The sequence below is a fragment of the Mesoplodon mirus genome, assembly GCF_964341445.2.
Source record: "Mesoplodon mirus genome assembly, chromosome: 6".
NCBI classification, from domain to species: Eukaryota; Metazoa; Chordata; class Mammalia; order Artiodactyla; family Ziphiidae; genus Mesoplodon; species Mesoplodon mirus.
The window spans coordinates 113,119,348-113,137,954 of record NC_138982.1 but is presented as its reverse complement, the minus strand read 5'-3'; positions in this window follow the sequence as shown (position 1 = coordinate 113,137,954).

The following is an 18,607-nucleotide window of genomic DNA, read 5'->3' as shown; positions in this document are numbered from 1 at the left end:
AACCAAGGATGTGAAAGATCTCTACACTGAAAACTATAAGACATTAATGAAAAAAATTGAAGAAAGACACAAATAAAGGGAAATATATCCTATATTTATAGGTTGGAAGAATTAATATTGTTAAAATGTCTATACTACCCAAAACTATCTATAGATTTAATGCAATACATATACATATTCCAATGGCATTTTTACAAAAAAAGAAAAAAAAATGCTAAAATATGCATAGAACCACAAAAGACTCTGAATTACCAAAGCAATCTTGAGAACAAAGTTGGAGGCATCACACATCCTGATTTCAAACTATATTACAAAGCTATAGTAATCAAAGCAGTATGATACTGGCTTAAAAACAGACACTTAGACCAATGGAATGGAACAGAGACTCAGAAATAAACCCAGGCATATATGGTCAACTAATATTTGACAGGCAAGATAAGAATACTCAATGGAGAAAAGACAGTTTCTTCAATAAATGGTGCTGTGGAAATTGGATAGTCACATGAAAAATAATGAAATTAGGCCCCTCTCTTACACTACTTACAAAAATTAACTTGAAATGATTTAAAGACTTAAATGTAAGACCTGAAACCATAAAACTCCTGGAGAAAAATAGGGGAAGAACTTGTGACATGGGTCTTGGCAATTATATTTTTGGATATGACATCTAAAGTAAAAGCAACAAAACCAAAAATAAATAAGTGGGACTATACCAAACTAAAAAGCTAATACACAGGAAAAGAAATGATCAACAAAATGAAAAGGCAACTTACAGAATAGGAGAAAATATTTGCAAACCATAAATGCAATAAGGGGTTAAAACCCAAAATATATAAGGAACCCATACAACTCAAAAGCAAACAAACAAATAAATAATCCAAATTTTAAAATGGGCAAAGGACCAAAATAGATATTTTTCCAAAGAAGACATATAACTGGCCAACTGGTACATGAAAAAGTGCTCAAAGTCACTAATCATTAGGGGAGTGAAAATGAAAATCTCAATGAAATATTACCTCACACTTGTTAGAATGGCTATTATCAAAAAGACAAGGGAACAAACGCTAGCTAGGATGTGGAGAACAGGGAACCCTTGTGCACGTTTGATGGGAATGTAAATTTGTACAGTCACTGTGGAAAACAGTATGGAGTTTCCTTAAAAAATTAAAAATAGAAATACCATATGATCCAGAAATTCCACTTCTGGGTAGATACCTGAAGGAAACAAAATCACTACCCCAAAGAGATATTTGCACCGCTATGTTCATTGTGACATTATATACAATAGCCAAGACATGGAAACAACCTAATTGTCCATTGACGGATGAATGGATAAAAAAGATGTGGTATATTAGTCAGCCATGAAAAAGAAGGAAATGCTACCATTTGTGACAACATGGATGGATCTTGAAGGCATTATGGTAAGTGAAATCAATAAGACAAAGATGAATACTGTATAATCTCACTTCTATGGAATATACATATATGTTAAAAAAAAAACCCTCATAGAAAGAGAGATCAGATTTGTGGTTGCCAGAGGTTGGGGATAGTAGAGGGAGGTAAATGAATAAAGGTGGTCAAAGGTACAAACTTCCAGTTATAAGATAAATAAGTTGTGAATTTCTATTTACAACATGACTCTAGTTAACAATACTGTATTGAATATTTGAAAGTTGCTAAGAGAGCAAGTCTGAAAAGTTCTTATCACAAAAAAAGAAGTGTAACTATGTGAGATTATGGATGTTAACTATACACATCATGGCAATCATTTCACAATATACATGTTGTGAAAATGTACAAATCATCATGTACATTTGCAACTAATAAAATATTATATGCCAATTATATCTCAATAAAACTAGAGAAAAATACATTTAAATTAATATACATATTCTCTATCTTGAGATTTTCCAAATGTATAGTTAAAATTATTATGATTACAAATAAAATATTTTACCAAGTCTTTATGTAAAGAGGTACCACAGAAATACCCTATATGTTGCATCTTCCATGCTGATCTTCTGTATCACCAGGAAATTCTCATAAAGATTTCTGGAAGTTCATTATGTACATTTTTTAAAATATTGAAGGGAAAATCTAATTCTAGAATAATTCACACATAATTATATGCATTATTAGAATATCAAAAATATATGTAAACTTATCTTTATTAGATAAGACTTGTATAACAAAATACTATAAAGGAGGTGGCTTATACACAACAGAAATTTCTTTCTCACAGTTCTGGGAGCTGGAAGTCCATGATCGGGGTGATAGCATGTTTGGGCTCTCATGAGAGCCCTCTTCCAGGTTGCAGACTGCCTACATCTCATTGTATCCTCACATGGTGGAGAGCAAAGAGAATTCTCTGGTGTCTTTTTTAAAGGGCACTAATCCTATTCATGAGGACTCCACTTTTATGACCTAATCACCTCCCAAAGATTCCACCTCCAAATATCATCACATTGAGTATTAGGTTTTAACATCTGAATTTTGGAGGAACACAAACTTTAAGTCTATAGCAAAACCACAATTAAAATGCCACTAAATTAGCTGGTTTTAGGACTTGAAATACACTTCTATAATTTTTTTATTAATTAAAAAAGTGTTGATATGTCACAGACATAGATTCACACTTAAGCATAGATAAGTAGATACAAATAGAGATGCAAAAAACTATATTCAATATCATTGAACAGTTCACAGAATTGTAGGAAAATTTGAATATAATCAGATCTCCAAAAGTACAGGATTTTGAATTTTATAAAAAGAAGTGCTTATTTTTAAGTTCTTTAAATTTGAATATTACTCTACTTAAGATTCTTATTCTAAAGAGGAAAATGCCAGATTAGTTTAGATTTTGCCTTGCTTATTAATATGTCAATTTTCACCCTCATGTCCCAGTGCTATAAGAAATTAAATAATTAGGAAAGAGTATAACCACCAAGAAAAAGTGGTATTATCACCAAAAGAAAAGCAAGTGTTGTGGATGACTGTTAGGATATTTTCAGAAAACCTTTTAAAATTGTAAATTGTTTTTAATTAATAATTTTATTTATATATGTGTATTTATATTCATGTTTATAAACATATTTCAAACACCATGATTGTCACTGTTAATTCGATTTATATAAAATAACATGGAGGAGAGGGGTGAAGATGGTGGAAGAGTAAGATGCAGAGATCACCTTCCTCCCCACAGATACATCAGAAATTCATCTACACGTGGAACAACTCCTACAGAACACCTACTGAATGCTGACAGAAGACCTCAGACCCCCAAAAAGGCAAGAAACTCCCCATATACCTGGGTAGGACAAAAGAAAAAAGAATAAACAGAGACAAAAGGATAGGGAAGGGACCTGCCCCAGTAGGAGGGAGCCGTGAAGGCGGAAAGGTTTCCACACACCAGGAAGCCCCTTCGCGGGTGGAGACTGCGGGTGGCGGAGGGGGAAAGCTTCGGAGTAGCGGAGGAGAGCGGAGCAACAGGGGTGCGGAGGGCAAAGCGGAGAGATTCCCGCACAGAGGATCGGTGCCCTCAGGCACTCACCAGCCCGAGAGGCTTGTCTGCTCGGCCGCCGGGGCGGGCGGGGCTGGGAGCTGAGGCTCGGGTATCGGGTTTCAGTCGGAGCGCAGGGAGAGGACTGGGGCTGGCGGCAGGAAGAGAGCCTGAAGGGGTTAGTGCACCACGGCTAGCCCGGAGGGAGTCCGGGAAAAAGACTGGAGCTGCCGAAGAGGCAAGAGACTTTTTCTTCCCTCTTTGTTTCCTGGTGCGCAAGGAGAGGGGATTAAGAGCGCTGCTTAAGGAGCACCAGAGATGGGCGTGAGCCGCGGCTAAAGGCGCGGACTCCGGAGACGGGCGTGGGACGCTGGGGCTGCTGCTGCTGCCGCCACGAGGCCTGTGTGCGAGCACAAGTCACTGTCCACGCCCCCCCTTCCGGGGAGCCTGTGCAGCCCGCCACTGCCGGGGTCCCGGGATCCAGGGACGGCTTTCCCAGGAAAGCGCACAGAGCGCCTCGGGCTGGTGCAATGTCATGCCGGCCACTGCCACCGCAGGCTCACCCCGCACTCCGTGCCCCTCCCTCCCCTCGGCCTCAGTGAGACAGAGCCCCCGAATCAGCAGCTCCTTTAAACCCATCCTGTCTGAGCGAAGAACAGATGCCCTCCGGCGACCCACACGCAGAGGAGGGGCCAAATCCAAAGCTGAGACCCGGCAGCTGGGAGAACAAAGAAGAGACAGGGAAATATCTCTGTGCAGCCTCAGAAGCAGTGGATTAAATCTCCGCAATCAACTTGATGTACCCTGCATCTGTGGAATACATGAATAGACAGCGAATAATCCCAAATTGAGGAGGTGGACTTTGAGGACAAGATTTAAGATTTTTTCCCCTTTTCCTCTTTTTACAACGAATTATCCCAAATTGAGGAGGTGGACTTTGAGAGCAAGATTTAAGACTTTTTCCCCTTTTCCTCTTTTTACAACGAATTATCCCAAATTGAGGAGGTGGACTTTGAGAGCAAGATTTATGATTTTTCCCCCTGTTCTCTTTTTGTGAATGTGTATGTGTATGCTTCTGTGTGAGATTTTCTCTGTAGAGCTTTGCTTCCACCATTTGTCCCAGGGTTCTATCCATCCGGTTTTTTTTAATTAATTACCTTTTTATTTTAATAACGCTACTATATTTCATCACACTTTATTCTATTTTACGTTATCTTCTCTTTTTTTTCCTACCTTCCCTTCCTCCCTCCCTCCCTGAGCCACTCCTTTCTTTCTTTCTTTCCTTCCTTCCTCCCTCCCTCCCTCATTTCTTTCTTTCTTTCTCTTTCTTTCTTTCTTTCTTTTTCTTTCTTTCCTTCCTTCCTCCCTCCCTCCCTCCTTCCTTCCTTCCTTTCTTTCCTTCTTTCTTTGTTCTCTCTTTCTTTCTTCTACTAATTCGTTCTTTCTACTTTTTCTCCCTTTTATTCTGAGCCGGGTAGATGAAAGGCTCTTGGTGCTGAGGCCAGGAGTCAGTGCTGTGCCTCTGAAGTGGGAGAGTCAACTTCAGGACACGGGTCCACAAGAGACCTCCCAGCTACACATAATATCAAGCAGCGAAAATCTCCCAGAGATCTCCATCTCAACACCAGCACCCAGCTTCAGTCAACGACCAGCAAGCTACAGTGCTGGTCACCCTATGCCAACCAACTAGCAAGACAGGAACACAACCCCACCCATTAGCAGAGAGGCTGTCTAAAAACATAATAAGGCCACAGGAACCCCAAAACACACCACCAGACGTGGACCTGTCCGCCAGAAAGACAAGATCGAGCCTCAACCACCAGAACACAGGCACTAGTCCCCCCCCACCAGGAAGCCTACACAACCTATTGAAACAACCTTAGCCACTGGGGACAGACACCAAAAACAAAGGGAACTACGAATCTGCAGGCTGCAAAAAGGAGACCCCAAACACAGTAATATAAGCAAAATGAGAAGACAGAAAAACACACAGCAGGTGAAGGAGCAAGATAAAAACCTACCAGGCCTAACAAATGAAGAGGTAATAGGCAGTCTACCTGAAAAAGAATTCAGAATAATGATAGTAAAGATGATACAAGATTCTATTTCCAAGATCCAAAATCTTGGAAATAGAATAGACAAAATGCAAGAAACAGTTAACAAGGACCTAGAAGAACTAAAGATGAACCAAGCATCAATTATAAACACAATTGATAAAATGAAAAATACTCTAGATGGGATCAATAGCAGAATAACTGAGGCAGAAGAACGGATAGGTGACGTGGAAGATAAAATAGTGGAAATAACTGCTGAAGAGCAGAATAAAGAAAAAAGAATGAAAAGAACAGAGGACAGTCTCAGAGACCTCTGGGACAACATTAAACGCACCAACATTCGAATTATAGGGGTTCCAGAAGAAGAAGAGAAAAAAAAAGGGACTGAGAAAATATTTGAAGAGATTACAGTTGAAAACTTCCCTAATATGGGAAAGGAAATAGTTAATCAAGTCCAGGAGGCACAGAGAGTCCCATACAGAATAAATCCAAGGAGAAATACGCCAAGACACATATTAATCAAACTGTCAAAAATTAAACACAAAGAAATCATATTAAAAGCAGCAAGAGAAAAACAACAAATAACACACAAGGGAATCCCCATAAGGTTAACAGCTGATCTCTCAGCAGAAACTCTACAAGCTAGAAGGGAGGGGCAGGACATATTTAAAGTGATGAAGGAGAAAAACCTGCAACCAAGATTACTCTACCCAACAAGGATCTCATTCAGATTTGATGGAGAAATTAAAACCTTCACAGACAAGCAAAAGCTGAGAGAGTTCAGCACCACCAAACCAGCTTTACAACAAATGCTAAAGGAACTTCTCTAGGAAAGAAACACAACAGAAGGAAAATACCTACAATAACGAACCCAAAGCAATTAAGGAAATGGGAATAGGAACATACATATCAATAATTACCTTAAATGTAAATGGACAAAATGCTCCCACCAAAAGACACAGATTGGCTGAATGGATACAAAAACAAGACCCATATATATGCTGTCTACAAGAGACCCACTTCAGACCTAGAGACACATACAGATTGAAAGTAAGGGGATGGAAAAAGATATTCCATGAAAATGGAAATCAAAAGAAAGCTGGAGTAGCAATTCTCATATCAGACAAAATAGACTTTAAAATAAAGACTATTAGAAGAGACAAAGAAGGACACTACATAATGATCAAGGGATCGATCCAAGAAGAAGATACAACAATTGTAAATATTTATGCACCCAACATAGGAGCACCTCAATACATAAGGCAAATACTAACAGCCATAAAAGGGGAAATCGACAGTAACACAATCATAGTAGGGGACTTAAACACCCCACTTTCACCAATGGACAGATCATCCAAAATGAAAATAAATAAGGAAACACAAGCTTTAAATGATACATTAAACAAGATGGACTTAATTGATATTTATAGGACATACCGTCCAAAAACAACAGAATACACATTTTTCTCAAGTGCTCATGGAACATTCTCCAGGATAGATCATATCTTGGGTCACAAATCAAGCCTTGGTAAATTTAAGAAAATTGAAATCATATCAAGTATCTTTTCTGACCACAATGCTATGAGACTGGATATCAATTACAGGAAAAGATCTGTAAAAAATACAAACACATGGAGGCTAAACAATGCACTACTTAAAAATGAAGTGATCACTGAAGAAATCAAAGAGGAAATAAAAAAATACCTAGAAACAAATGACAATGGAGACATGACGACCCAAAACCTATGGGATGCAGCAAAAGCAGTTCTAAGGGGGAAGTTTATAGCAATACAATCCCACCTTAAGAAACAGGAAACATCTCGAGTAAACAACGTGACCCTGCACCTAAAGCAATTAGAGAAAGAAGAACAAAAGACCCCCAAAGTTAGCAGGAGGAAAGAAATCATGAAGATAAGATCAGAAATAAATGAAAAAGAAATGAAGGAAACAATAGCAAAGATCAATAAAACTAAAAATTGGTTCTTTGAGAAGATAAACAAAATTGATAAACCATTAGCCAGACTCATCAAGAAAAAAAGGGAGAAGACTCAAATCAATAGAATTAGAAATGAAAAAGGAGAAGTAACAACTGACACAGCAGAAATACAAACGATCATGAGAGATTACGACAAGCAACTCTATGCCAATAAAATGGACAACCTGGAAGAAATGGACAATTTCTTAGAAATGCACAACCTGCCAAGACTGACTCAGGAAGAAATAGAAAATATGAATAGACCAATCACTAGCACTGAAATTGAAACTGTGATAAAAAATCTTCCAACAAACAAAAGCCCAGGACCAGATGGCTTCACAGGCAAATTCTATCAAACATTTAGAGAAGAGCTAACACCTATCCTTCTCAAACTCTTCCAAAATATAGCAGAGGGAGGAGCATTCCGAAACTCATTCTACGAGGCCACCATCACCTTGATACCAAATCCAGACAAGGATGTCACAAAGAAAGAAACTACAGGCCAATATCACTGATGAACATAGATGCAAAAATCCTCAACAAAATACTAGCAAACAGAATCCAACAGCACAATAAAAGGATCATACACCACAATCAAGTGGGGTTTATTCCAGGAATGCAAGGATTCTTCAATATATGCAAATCAATCAATGTGATACACCATATTAACAAATTGAAGGAGAAAAACCATATGATCATCTCAATAGATGCGGAGAAAGCTTTCGACAAAAATCAACACCCATTTATGATAAAAACCCTGCAGAAAGTAGGCATAGAAGGAACTTTCCTCAACATAATAAAGGCCATATATGACAAACCCACAGCCAACATAGTCCTCAATGGTGAAAAACTGAAACCATTTCCACTAAGATTAGGAACAAGACAAGGTTGCTCACTCTCACCACTCTTATTCAACCTAGTTTTGGAAGTTTTAGCCACAGCAATCAGAGAAGAAAAGGAAATAATAGGAATCCAAATTGGAAAAGAAGAAGTAAAGCTGTCACTGTTTGCAGATGACATGATACTATACATAGAGAATCCTAAAGATGCTACCAGAAAACTACTAGAACTAATCAATGAATTCGGTAAAGTAGCAGGATACAAAATTAATGCACAGAAATCTCTGGCATTCCTGTACAATAATGATGAAAAATCTAAAAGTGAAATCAGAAAATACTCCAATTTACCATTGCAACAAAAAGAATAAAATATCTAGGAATAAACTTACCTAAGGAGACAAAAGACCTCTATACAGAAAATTATAAGACACTGATGAAAGAAATTAAAGATGATACAAATAGATGGACAGATATACCATGTTCCTGGATTGGAAGAATCAATATTGTGAAAATGACTCTACTACCCAAAGCAATCTACAGATTCAAGGCAATCCCTATCAAACTACCACTGGCATTTTTCACAGAACTAGAACAAAAAATTTCAAAATTTGTTTGGAAAAATAAAAGACCCCGAATAGCCAAAGCAATCTAGAGAACGAAAAACGGATCTGGAGGAATCAGGCTCCCTGACTTCAGACTATACTACAAAGCTACAGTAATCAAGACAGTATGGTACTGGCACAAAAACAGAAAGATAGATCAAGGGAACAGGATAGAAAGCCCAGAGGTAAACCCATGCACATATGGTCAACTTATCTTTGATAAAGGAGGCAGGAATGTACACTGGAGAAATGATAGCCTCTTCAATAAGTGGTGCTGGGAATACTGGACAGGTACATGTAAAAGTATGAGATTAGATCCCTCCCTAACACCATACACAAAAATAAGCTCAAAATGGATTAAAGACCTAAATGTAAGGCCAGAAACTATCAAAACTCTTAGAGGAAAACATAGGTAGAACACTCTATGACATAAATCACAGCAAGATCCTTTTGGACCCACCTCCTAGAGAAATGGAAATAAAAACAAAGATAAACAAATGGGACCTAAAGAAACTTCAAAGCTTTTGCACAGCAAAGGAAACCATAAACAAGACCAAAAGACAACCCTCAGAATGGGACAAAATATTTTCAAATGAAGCAACTGACAAAGATTAATCTCCAAAATTTATAAGCAGCTCATGCAGCTCAATAGCAAAAAGCAAACAACCCAATCCAAAAATGGGCAGAAGACTTAAATAGGCATTTCTCCAAAGAAGATATACAAACTGCCGACAAACACACGAAAGCTTGCTTAACATCATTAATCATTAGAGAAATTCAAATCAAAACTATAATGAGATATCATCTCACACCAGTCAGAATGGCCATCATCAAAAAATCTAGAAACAATAAATGCTGGAGAGGGTGTGGAGAAAAGGGAACACTCTTGCACTGCTCGTGGGAATGTGAATTGGTACAGCCACTATGGAGAACAGTATGGAGGTTCCTTAAAAAACTACAAATAGAACTACCATATGACCCAGCAATCCCACTACTATGCATATACCCTGAGAAAACCATAATTCAAGAAGAGACATGTACCAAAATGTTCATTGCAGCTCTATTCACAATAGCCCGGAGATGGAAACAACCTAAGTGTCCATCATTGGATGAATGGATAAAGAAGATGTGGCACATATATACAATGGAATATTACTCAGCCATAAAAAGAAACGAAACTGAGCTATTTGTAATGAGGTGGATAGACCTAGAGTCTGTCATACAGTGTGAAGTAAGTCAGAAAGAGAAAGACAAATGCCGTATGCTAACACATATATATGGAATTTAAGAAAAAAAAATGTCATGAAGAACATAGGGGTAAGACACGAATAAAGACACAGACCTACTTGAGAATGGACTTGAGGATATGGGGAGGGGGAAGGGTAAGCTGTGACAAAGCGAGAGAGAGGCATGGACATATATACAGTACCAAACATAAGTTAGATCGATGTGGGAAGCAGCCGCAGAGCACAGGGAGATCAGCTCGGTGCTTGGTGACTGCCTGGAGGGGTGGGATAGGGAGGGTGGGAGGGAGGGAGACGCAAGAGGGAAGGGATGTGGGAACATATGTATATGTATGACTGATTCACTTTGTTATAAAGCAGAAACTAATAAAAAAATAAATAAATAAAATAAAATAACATGATTGTCATTTTGTTTCATTTCTCAAAACATTAGATGTCATATAATAACTTTACTAAATGTAACAAGTAATAAAAATGCATGTCAACCTTTCACTGGTAAGGAGTAATTTCTTTCATATCCTTCAGGTATTTGAAAGAAAATCACAAGAATCATATCCCCACCTTCTCTTGGCATTAAGGAAAATTTTTGTGTAATGTTCTAAAAATTTTTCAATAATATACTCTATCTTAATAAAACTTAAAAAATAATGTCTTAATGTTTTCTAATATAATGTAATAGCCACTTAAAACTCATTTTTACCAAATATGTAAAACATCAATAGCCAAACTGACACAATAACATTTGTTTTTAGAAATCAAGGTGATGGAAAGTGTAAATTTAGTGGAATAATATATGTATCCCAAATTTCAGTCTAGGTATATATTAAAGAGTGATTTTTATAGCAAGATTATTGAATAAAAACCATCAGAGTGACTTCTTATCAAACAATTGATCCTCTGATACATGGCTCTGTTTAGGAACCCCTGCTAAAATGTTAATCGTTATAGACACAATGAAAACTATTTCATCATAATTTAATTCACTATTCTGAATATGGTGTGAGATGCTGAGAGTAAAATGGAGCAGAGACTATATTAAAACCCTAAATTTTTAATTAGCTTTATATAAAATAACTCATTAAATACATTAACTGCAGGGTTAATGCTGAGGTCCCCATATAAAACACTGGAAGTATAACTTTATATGTTTTAATTAAAAAACCTTTCAGCTGCAATTATATCTTTAATAGAAAGTAAGTTTAATTCTATACAGCAGCACAAGGAACTAGAGTTAGAGTTCTGATTTTACAAACACACAAACCCACACACAGTCAAGTCATATACACCTTATTGGTAACTTGGGTTTTCATATCCCTATGCCATTATTACTAAGGCAAATTTATTGGAGAAATTAAACAATGACATGAATACAAAACTCATTTGCACAAGAAAAAACTGAGATGAGATAAATATCAAACTTTACATTATAGGGTAACAATTTTTGTGTAAGGATTAAATTTAATTTATTTCAATATTGTGACTCATATATGCAAAGACTTAATCCTCAGATGCCATTTCTGTATCTTAAGTTTTATTTGTTGGCATTCTTGGCAAAAAGTGACTGGGGACTCTGCTTTGCAGTGGTGAGAAATCCAACTCAGACTAGCTGAAGACAAAGGCAAAGGAGCGTCTGTCATGAACCAATGACCAGAATGTATTTTAGCTTCAGAAATACAGAATCAGATTTTTGGATGCCTCTGGGCTCTCCCTTTCTCATCTCTGATTCTCTCTGCTTTAGCTATAGACCAGCTTTCTCTAACTAGAAAGAAAACATAGCTTTTCCCAATTTTTGAACTTTAGATTTGGTACTTTGAATAATGTGTAAGAATAATAATATACTCCAAGTTTAGAAATCTCATGGAAACTATCCATTGCCCAGGCTAAAACTGATGCCTACCCACCCTTTGGTCAATCAACTAATTATGTCTCAAAAGAAAATTTGGATATTTGGAATTAATCTATTTTAGTTTCCCACTTAAGGGATTTTTCTCTGGACTCAGTTTGAATAATTCCCACGACAAAGAATGTATTATTTTGGTGATTATTTCTAGCATAATGAAGCAGGGTGACTTGAGCCCCAATTGTGAGTTTACCTCATGTTCCATATGTGGCTTTTTACAAAAGCTTAACCTATGTAATCTCAAGTTCCTCACTATAGTACCAGTTTAACATACCTTCCTCTTAGCAGTGCTATAATAATTAAGTAGAATAATATGGCAGAACACCAGTCCTTATATGGCCAAAGATTCTAAAAATGTTAGTTCCTTTCCTGTCAAAAATCTTTTCATTTTCTACTACAAATTACCTTGATCTTTGGTTCACTCTCGATTTCTGTCATGGAGATCTATGCAAACTACATCAAACTTCTCTTCTTCATAAAAATACTTCAAATATTTGAAGATACTTAATATGTTTTCCTTAAATGTACTTGGTATTTTTGAACAGAATACAGAATTTTATCTTGCTATATTTGACCTCTTATTCCAGTCTGCCAGGATTTTAACTATGGATTCTAGTATGCAGAATACTGGCTGTCAATCTCAGCTTTGTGTATTTGATAACCGTAACTTCTATATCTTTATTGTATTCATTAGTGATAAATATTAAAAAGTGTAGAATAGGACAGACTCTGATCTTCTCACTATAAACTTTATCAAGGTTGACATCAATCAACATACTTTAAATAAATATATTTAATAATCTACAAATCCACCATTCACTTTATAGTATAGCCCACATCTTTTCACCTTGTCCAAAAGTTGTAATGAAAGACATTATCAGTGCTCTTCTGCATGTGAGATTTATAGGAGAGTTTACGTAATGTTGGTAAATCTAACTGCATAAATGCAGGCAAGTCCCTTACTATCTAAGGAATTCAGTCTTAATAAGATTAATGATGTATTATTTGCCTAATATTCAGAATTACAGTGAATATCACACATAATAATATACATGAAAGTGCTTTTCTATATGTAGAATCTTAGGCCACACCTGAGTCAGAATCTGAATTTTAATAAGATCCCCAGGAGATTATATGCACAATACATTTTGAGAAGCAGTGATCTATATCGTATACATTAAAAAAAAAAAAACAAGCTGATGGGAGAATCTACACATGCATTGCTGGTTGACATGCTAACAGAGGAATTATATTTCTCAAATGAAGTAAAGTGGTGGAATAATTTGAGAAAGTATGAACAGAATGCCATTTTTATATTTGAAGAATCCCAACTCTTCTACTATGTGACACTAGGCCAGAAATTTAATTGGTATGCACCTCATTTTCCTATCACAAAATGAAGTTAATAATACATATATTTTAGGCTTTTCATGAAACTTAGTTCTAATGTATATAAAGCACCTAGTATAGGTCCAAGACATCACAGATGCTAAATCTAGAGTTTCTTATAATATTGGAAAGTAAGTCAGTTTGGGAGATGGGCCCTGGGGAAAGGTGGTTATTTGATTTAGCATCCAGAGGTTATAACATCACTTAACAACAGTGAGTTGAGCATCAGGAGAAGTGGATTCTAGCAAATGAATTTAATGTTATTTGTCCTTTAAAAGTTTTGACTCTTAGAGCTGAACAATAGTTTACTTCTTTAATTGTATCAGCAGTTTCTTTCAGTATCTTAAGTTGCATTTTGATCTTGAAGAATTGAAATTATTTAAAATGGCTAGAAACCTGTAATGATTGTCTTAACTTATGTCTTAATTTTGGTCTACTCTTTGCATCTGAATATTATCTTACATGATAGGAATGACAGCAAAATATTGGATGTGTTGTTTTAATCTCTCTGTCATCCCTTAATAGTCCACAATTTATCTAAGGTAGTAGGTCATTCCTCCATCTTTTTTTAAAAAAAATTGACCTTAAAGATCCATGTTCAGTGTCTTTACAGACTTTTTTTTTTTTTTTGAGGTACAGCACATTGCTAACTTGACCTTTTCTAAAATTTTCATACCAGGTTAGTGCCTCGTCTTATATTCATAGAACATGAGGTGTCTTTTTCTAAGTTCTACATTCATTTTCTCTGAGAAGAGACTTCTACCTACTGTATTACCTTGCTGTTGTGGGAGGGAAACAGTAATTTTTCCTCTATGTTTTTGAGTTCTTGGCTGCAAGCCCTGCAGTAAAAGATAGATTAACAAGAGACAAACAAACAGAAGTTTATTAACATGTATGCTTCATGTGTACATGGGAGATACTCTGGTAAAAATGAAAAACTCTCTGAGATAGCCTAAGCCACTAGCTTGAATACCATCTTCAGCTACAGACAAAAGAAAGATAGATATGGGGATGTCAGTTATGGGGAGGTTACCAGGAGAAGTAAGGTTTTTTTGATAAGGTGAAGGTAAGGTTTGTTATGCAGATTTAAGTGGGGGTTTCTTCACTGATAAGATGTTCTTGTGATTTAGAGTTGCCCTCTTCCTGTACAGGGAGGGAGACACCTTAACAAATGGAGGTCTCCTTTACAGTTGGAAATCTCCATTACAGAACTTAACTTCCACTCTCTTTTCAGAGCTTCTCCTACATCTGTTGTTCCTCAAAATAATCAGCTCAAAATCATTCTTATGTCAACGATACATATTTGGGTGGTAACATTCTGCTACCCTTCATGGGTATTTTTTCTATTTTACCCACAGACATTGCCTACAGATTCTCCTCTACCCACTAAGAATTCTCAATTCCCATGAATTGAAAGCAATAACAGGACTATTTTTTTTTAGACTCTAAGAATAATGGGTGTTGTGGGATGAGACTTTAAATGACAAATCAAGATTAAAATCTGAAGTATGTTGGAGATATCTATTTTACGACATGTTTTAACATCTCCTCCCCCAAATCCAATTGAAAATATAACTAAAGAAGATAACATCATACTCTACATTTGAAACCTTTTAAGAAGGTGAGGAGACTTGGTCATCCTGACCTCATTCACTATATTGAGAACCACTGGTGAAAATACTGTATTTTTCTTATTTTCTCCTTTCACTCATAACTTTAGTATACTTTATACATACATCATGCCTAGTAATTAATTAGCATGAAGCAAGGGTTTCACCATACTTTTTATTTATTTATTTATTTTTTGCGGTATGTGGGCCTCGCGCTGTTGTGGCCTCTCCTGTTGCGGAGCACAGGCTCTGGATGCGCAGGCTCAACGGCCATGGCTCACGGGCCCAGCCGCTCTGCAGCATGTGGGATCTTCCCGGACTGGGACATGAACCCGTGTCCTCTGCATCGGCAGGCAGGCTCTCAACCACTGCACCACCAGGGAAGCCCCTTCCCCATACTTTTTACACTCTCTTACAGCAGGGAGGTTATCTTGTACATAGAGTCAATGGATCTGGTAGCTATTACATCAGGCAAATTATTTTCCGACAAATAGGACGCACAATATAGCATACAGCTGCAGCCACTGGAATTCTTTTCAAATTATCTACAGCTTCTAAGTCTCAAACTAATCTCAATATGTTGTGAATTCCTTTTAAAATCTCATCTCAAATCTTTGACTAAGATTTCTCAGTCCAATAATCCTTTTAAAAAAAATCTAGAAATGCTACTTAAATTTGCTTCCCTAACTTATGTGTGTGTGTGTGTGTGTGTGTGTATTTATCTGAATAGAAAGGAATCTTTCACCTATTTTGCTTAGGCTTTCATTTTTCAAATTTTAGGTAGAAGGTAAATGTAATTTGAAACTGGGATGCACTAGTTTTACTCTGAAGAAGTATAATTATTCAGATTTTCTGCATTAAAAGTATACATCCCTTAAAGTAAAGCTTTACTTGATTTAAAAGAGAGAGAACTAGAGAAGAGAAGATTATATAGCAGTCTTTTCTTATGCTCATTGTACAAAATGAGTTTTGCTTCTAGAACTTCGACTCTCAAATTTTCTTCTTAATATTTACAACTAGCTAGATATTAGGAACCCATCAACCTTCCAAAAAAAACACCTAGGCCTAAACATTATGCAAATGTTTTGTATACACATTTCATTGACAGTTTTACCTCCTTTGGTTTATAAATACCAGAGGTTTTTGGCTTCTATGTGGGAAACAGATGACACAATTCTTTGATAAAAATGGGAGGTGAAGAATGTGATTGATATAAGATAAAAAGTAGTGTTCATCAAAAACAGAAACATAGATCAATGGAACAGGATAGAAAGCCCAGAAATAAACCCACACAACTATGGTCAACTAATCTATTGCAAAGGAGGCCAGAATATACAATGGAGCAAAGACAGCCCCTTCAATAAGTGGTGCTGGGAAAACTGGACAGCTACATGTAAAAGAATGAAATTAGAACTCTTCCTAACACCATACACAAGATCAACTCAAAGTGGATTAAAGACCTAAATGTAAGGCCAGACACTCTCAAACTCTTAGAGGAAAACATAGGTAGAACACTCCATGACATAAATAACAGCAAGATCCTTTTTGACTCACCTCCTAAAGAGAAGGAAATAAAAACAAAAGTAAACAAATGCCACCTAATAAAACTTAAAAGCTTTTGCACAGCAAAGAGAAACATAAACAAGACAAAACGACAACCCTCAGAGTGGGAGAAAATATTTGCAAATGAAGCAACTGACAAAGGATTAATCTCCAAAATTTACAAGCAGCTCATGTAGCTCAATATCCAAAAAACAAACAGCCCAATCCAAAAATGGGCAGAAGACATAAACAGACATTTCTCCAAAGAAGACATACAGATGGCCAAGAAGCACATGAAAAGCTGCTGAACATCACTAATTATTAGAGAAATGCAAATCAAAACTACAATGAGGGGCTTCTCTGGTGGCGCAGTGGTTGAGAGTCCACCTGCCGATGCAGGGGACACGGGTTCGTACCCCGGTCCGGGAGGATCCCACATGCTGCAGAGCGGCTGGGCCTGTGAGCCATGGCTGCTGAGCCTGCACATCTGGAGCCTATGCTCTGCAACGGGAGAGGCCACAACAGTGAGAGGCCCGTGTACCGAAAAACAAACAAACAAACAAACAAAAAACTAAAATGATGTATCACCTCACACTGGTTAGAATGGGCATCATCAGAAAATCTACAAACAACAAATGCTGGAGAGGGTGTGGAAAAAAGGGAACCCTCTTGCACTGTTGGTGGGAATGTAAATTGATACAGCCACTTTGGAGAACATTATGGAGGTTCCTTAAAAAACTAAAAATAGAACTACCATACGACCCAGCAATCTCACTACTGGGCATATACCCTAAGAAAACCATAATTTAAAAAAGAGTCATGTACCACAATGTTCAGTGCAGCCCTATTTACAATAGCCAGGATATGGAAGCAACCTAAATGCCCATCGTCAGATGAATGGATAAAGAAGATGTGGTACATATATACAATGGAATATTACTCAGCCATAAAAAGGAAAGAAATTGGATCATTTATGGAGATGTGGATGCATGTAGAGACTGTCATACAGAGTGAAGTAAGTCAGAAAGAGTAAAACAAATATCGTATATTAATGCATATATGTGGAATCTTGAAAAATGGTATAGATGAACCAGTTTGTAAGGGAGAAATAGAGATACAGTTGTAGAGAACAAACTTATGGACACCAAGAGGGGATAGCGGGGGGGATGCGGTGGGGAGTGGGATGAATTGGTAGATTTGGATTGACATATATACATGAATATGTATAAAACAGATAACTAATAAGAACCTGCTGTATAATAAATAAATTAACTTAATTCAATTTTAAAAAAGAAAAAAATGGAGCAAAAAAAAACACTGAATTCACCTCCAGCAGCATCATTACTCATGCCTGAAACAAGCTTATCTAAGACATATTTATCCCCCCATAACACACATCACAGTGTTCTTCTGCCATGGAACACGAAAAAGCACTTAAAAACTATTATTGCGGGGCTTCCCTTGTTGCACAGTAGTTAAGAATCTGCCTGCCAATGCAGGGGACACGGGTTCAAGCCCTGGTCCTGGAAAATCCCACATTCCACAGAGAAACTAAGCCCATGCTCCACAACTACTGAGCCTGTGTTCTAGAGCCTGAAAGCCACAATTACTGAGCCCATGTGCCACAACTACTGAAGTCCACTTCCCTAGAGAAAGCTCTCGCGCAGCAACAAGGACCCTACACAGTCAAAAATAAAATAAATTAAATAAATTAAAAGAAAACTATTATTGTGGACCATTTTAAACAGTGGAATCACCAACAAAAAGCACAACACTTTTTTTTAATGTTAGTAAATAGACCACAACTACAACACTTGTTTACTTTGTGAGATCAGAAAGAAGGCAAAGCATCACTTTGTTCAACCCCAGCTGAGATGTTCTTGTTGGGCAACTCAGTTTTTTTCACTATTCTCGTATGTCCATCAATCATCATGAAAGTGTCTCGAGTACTGA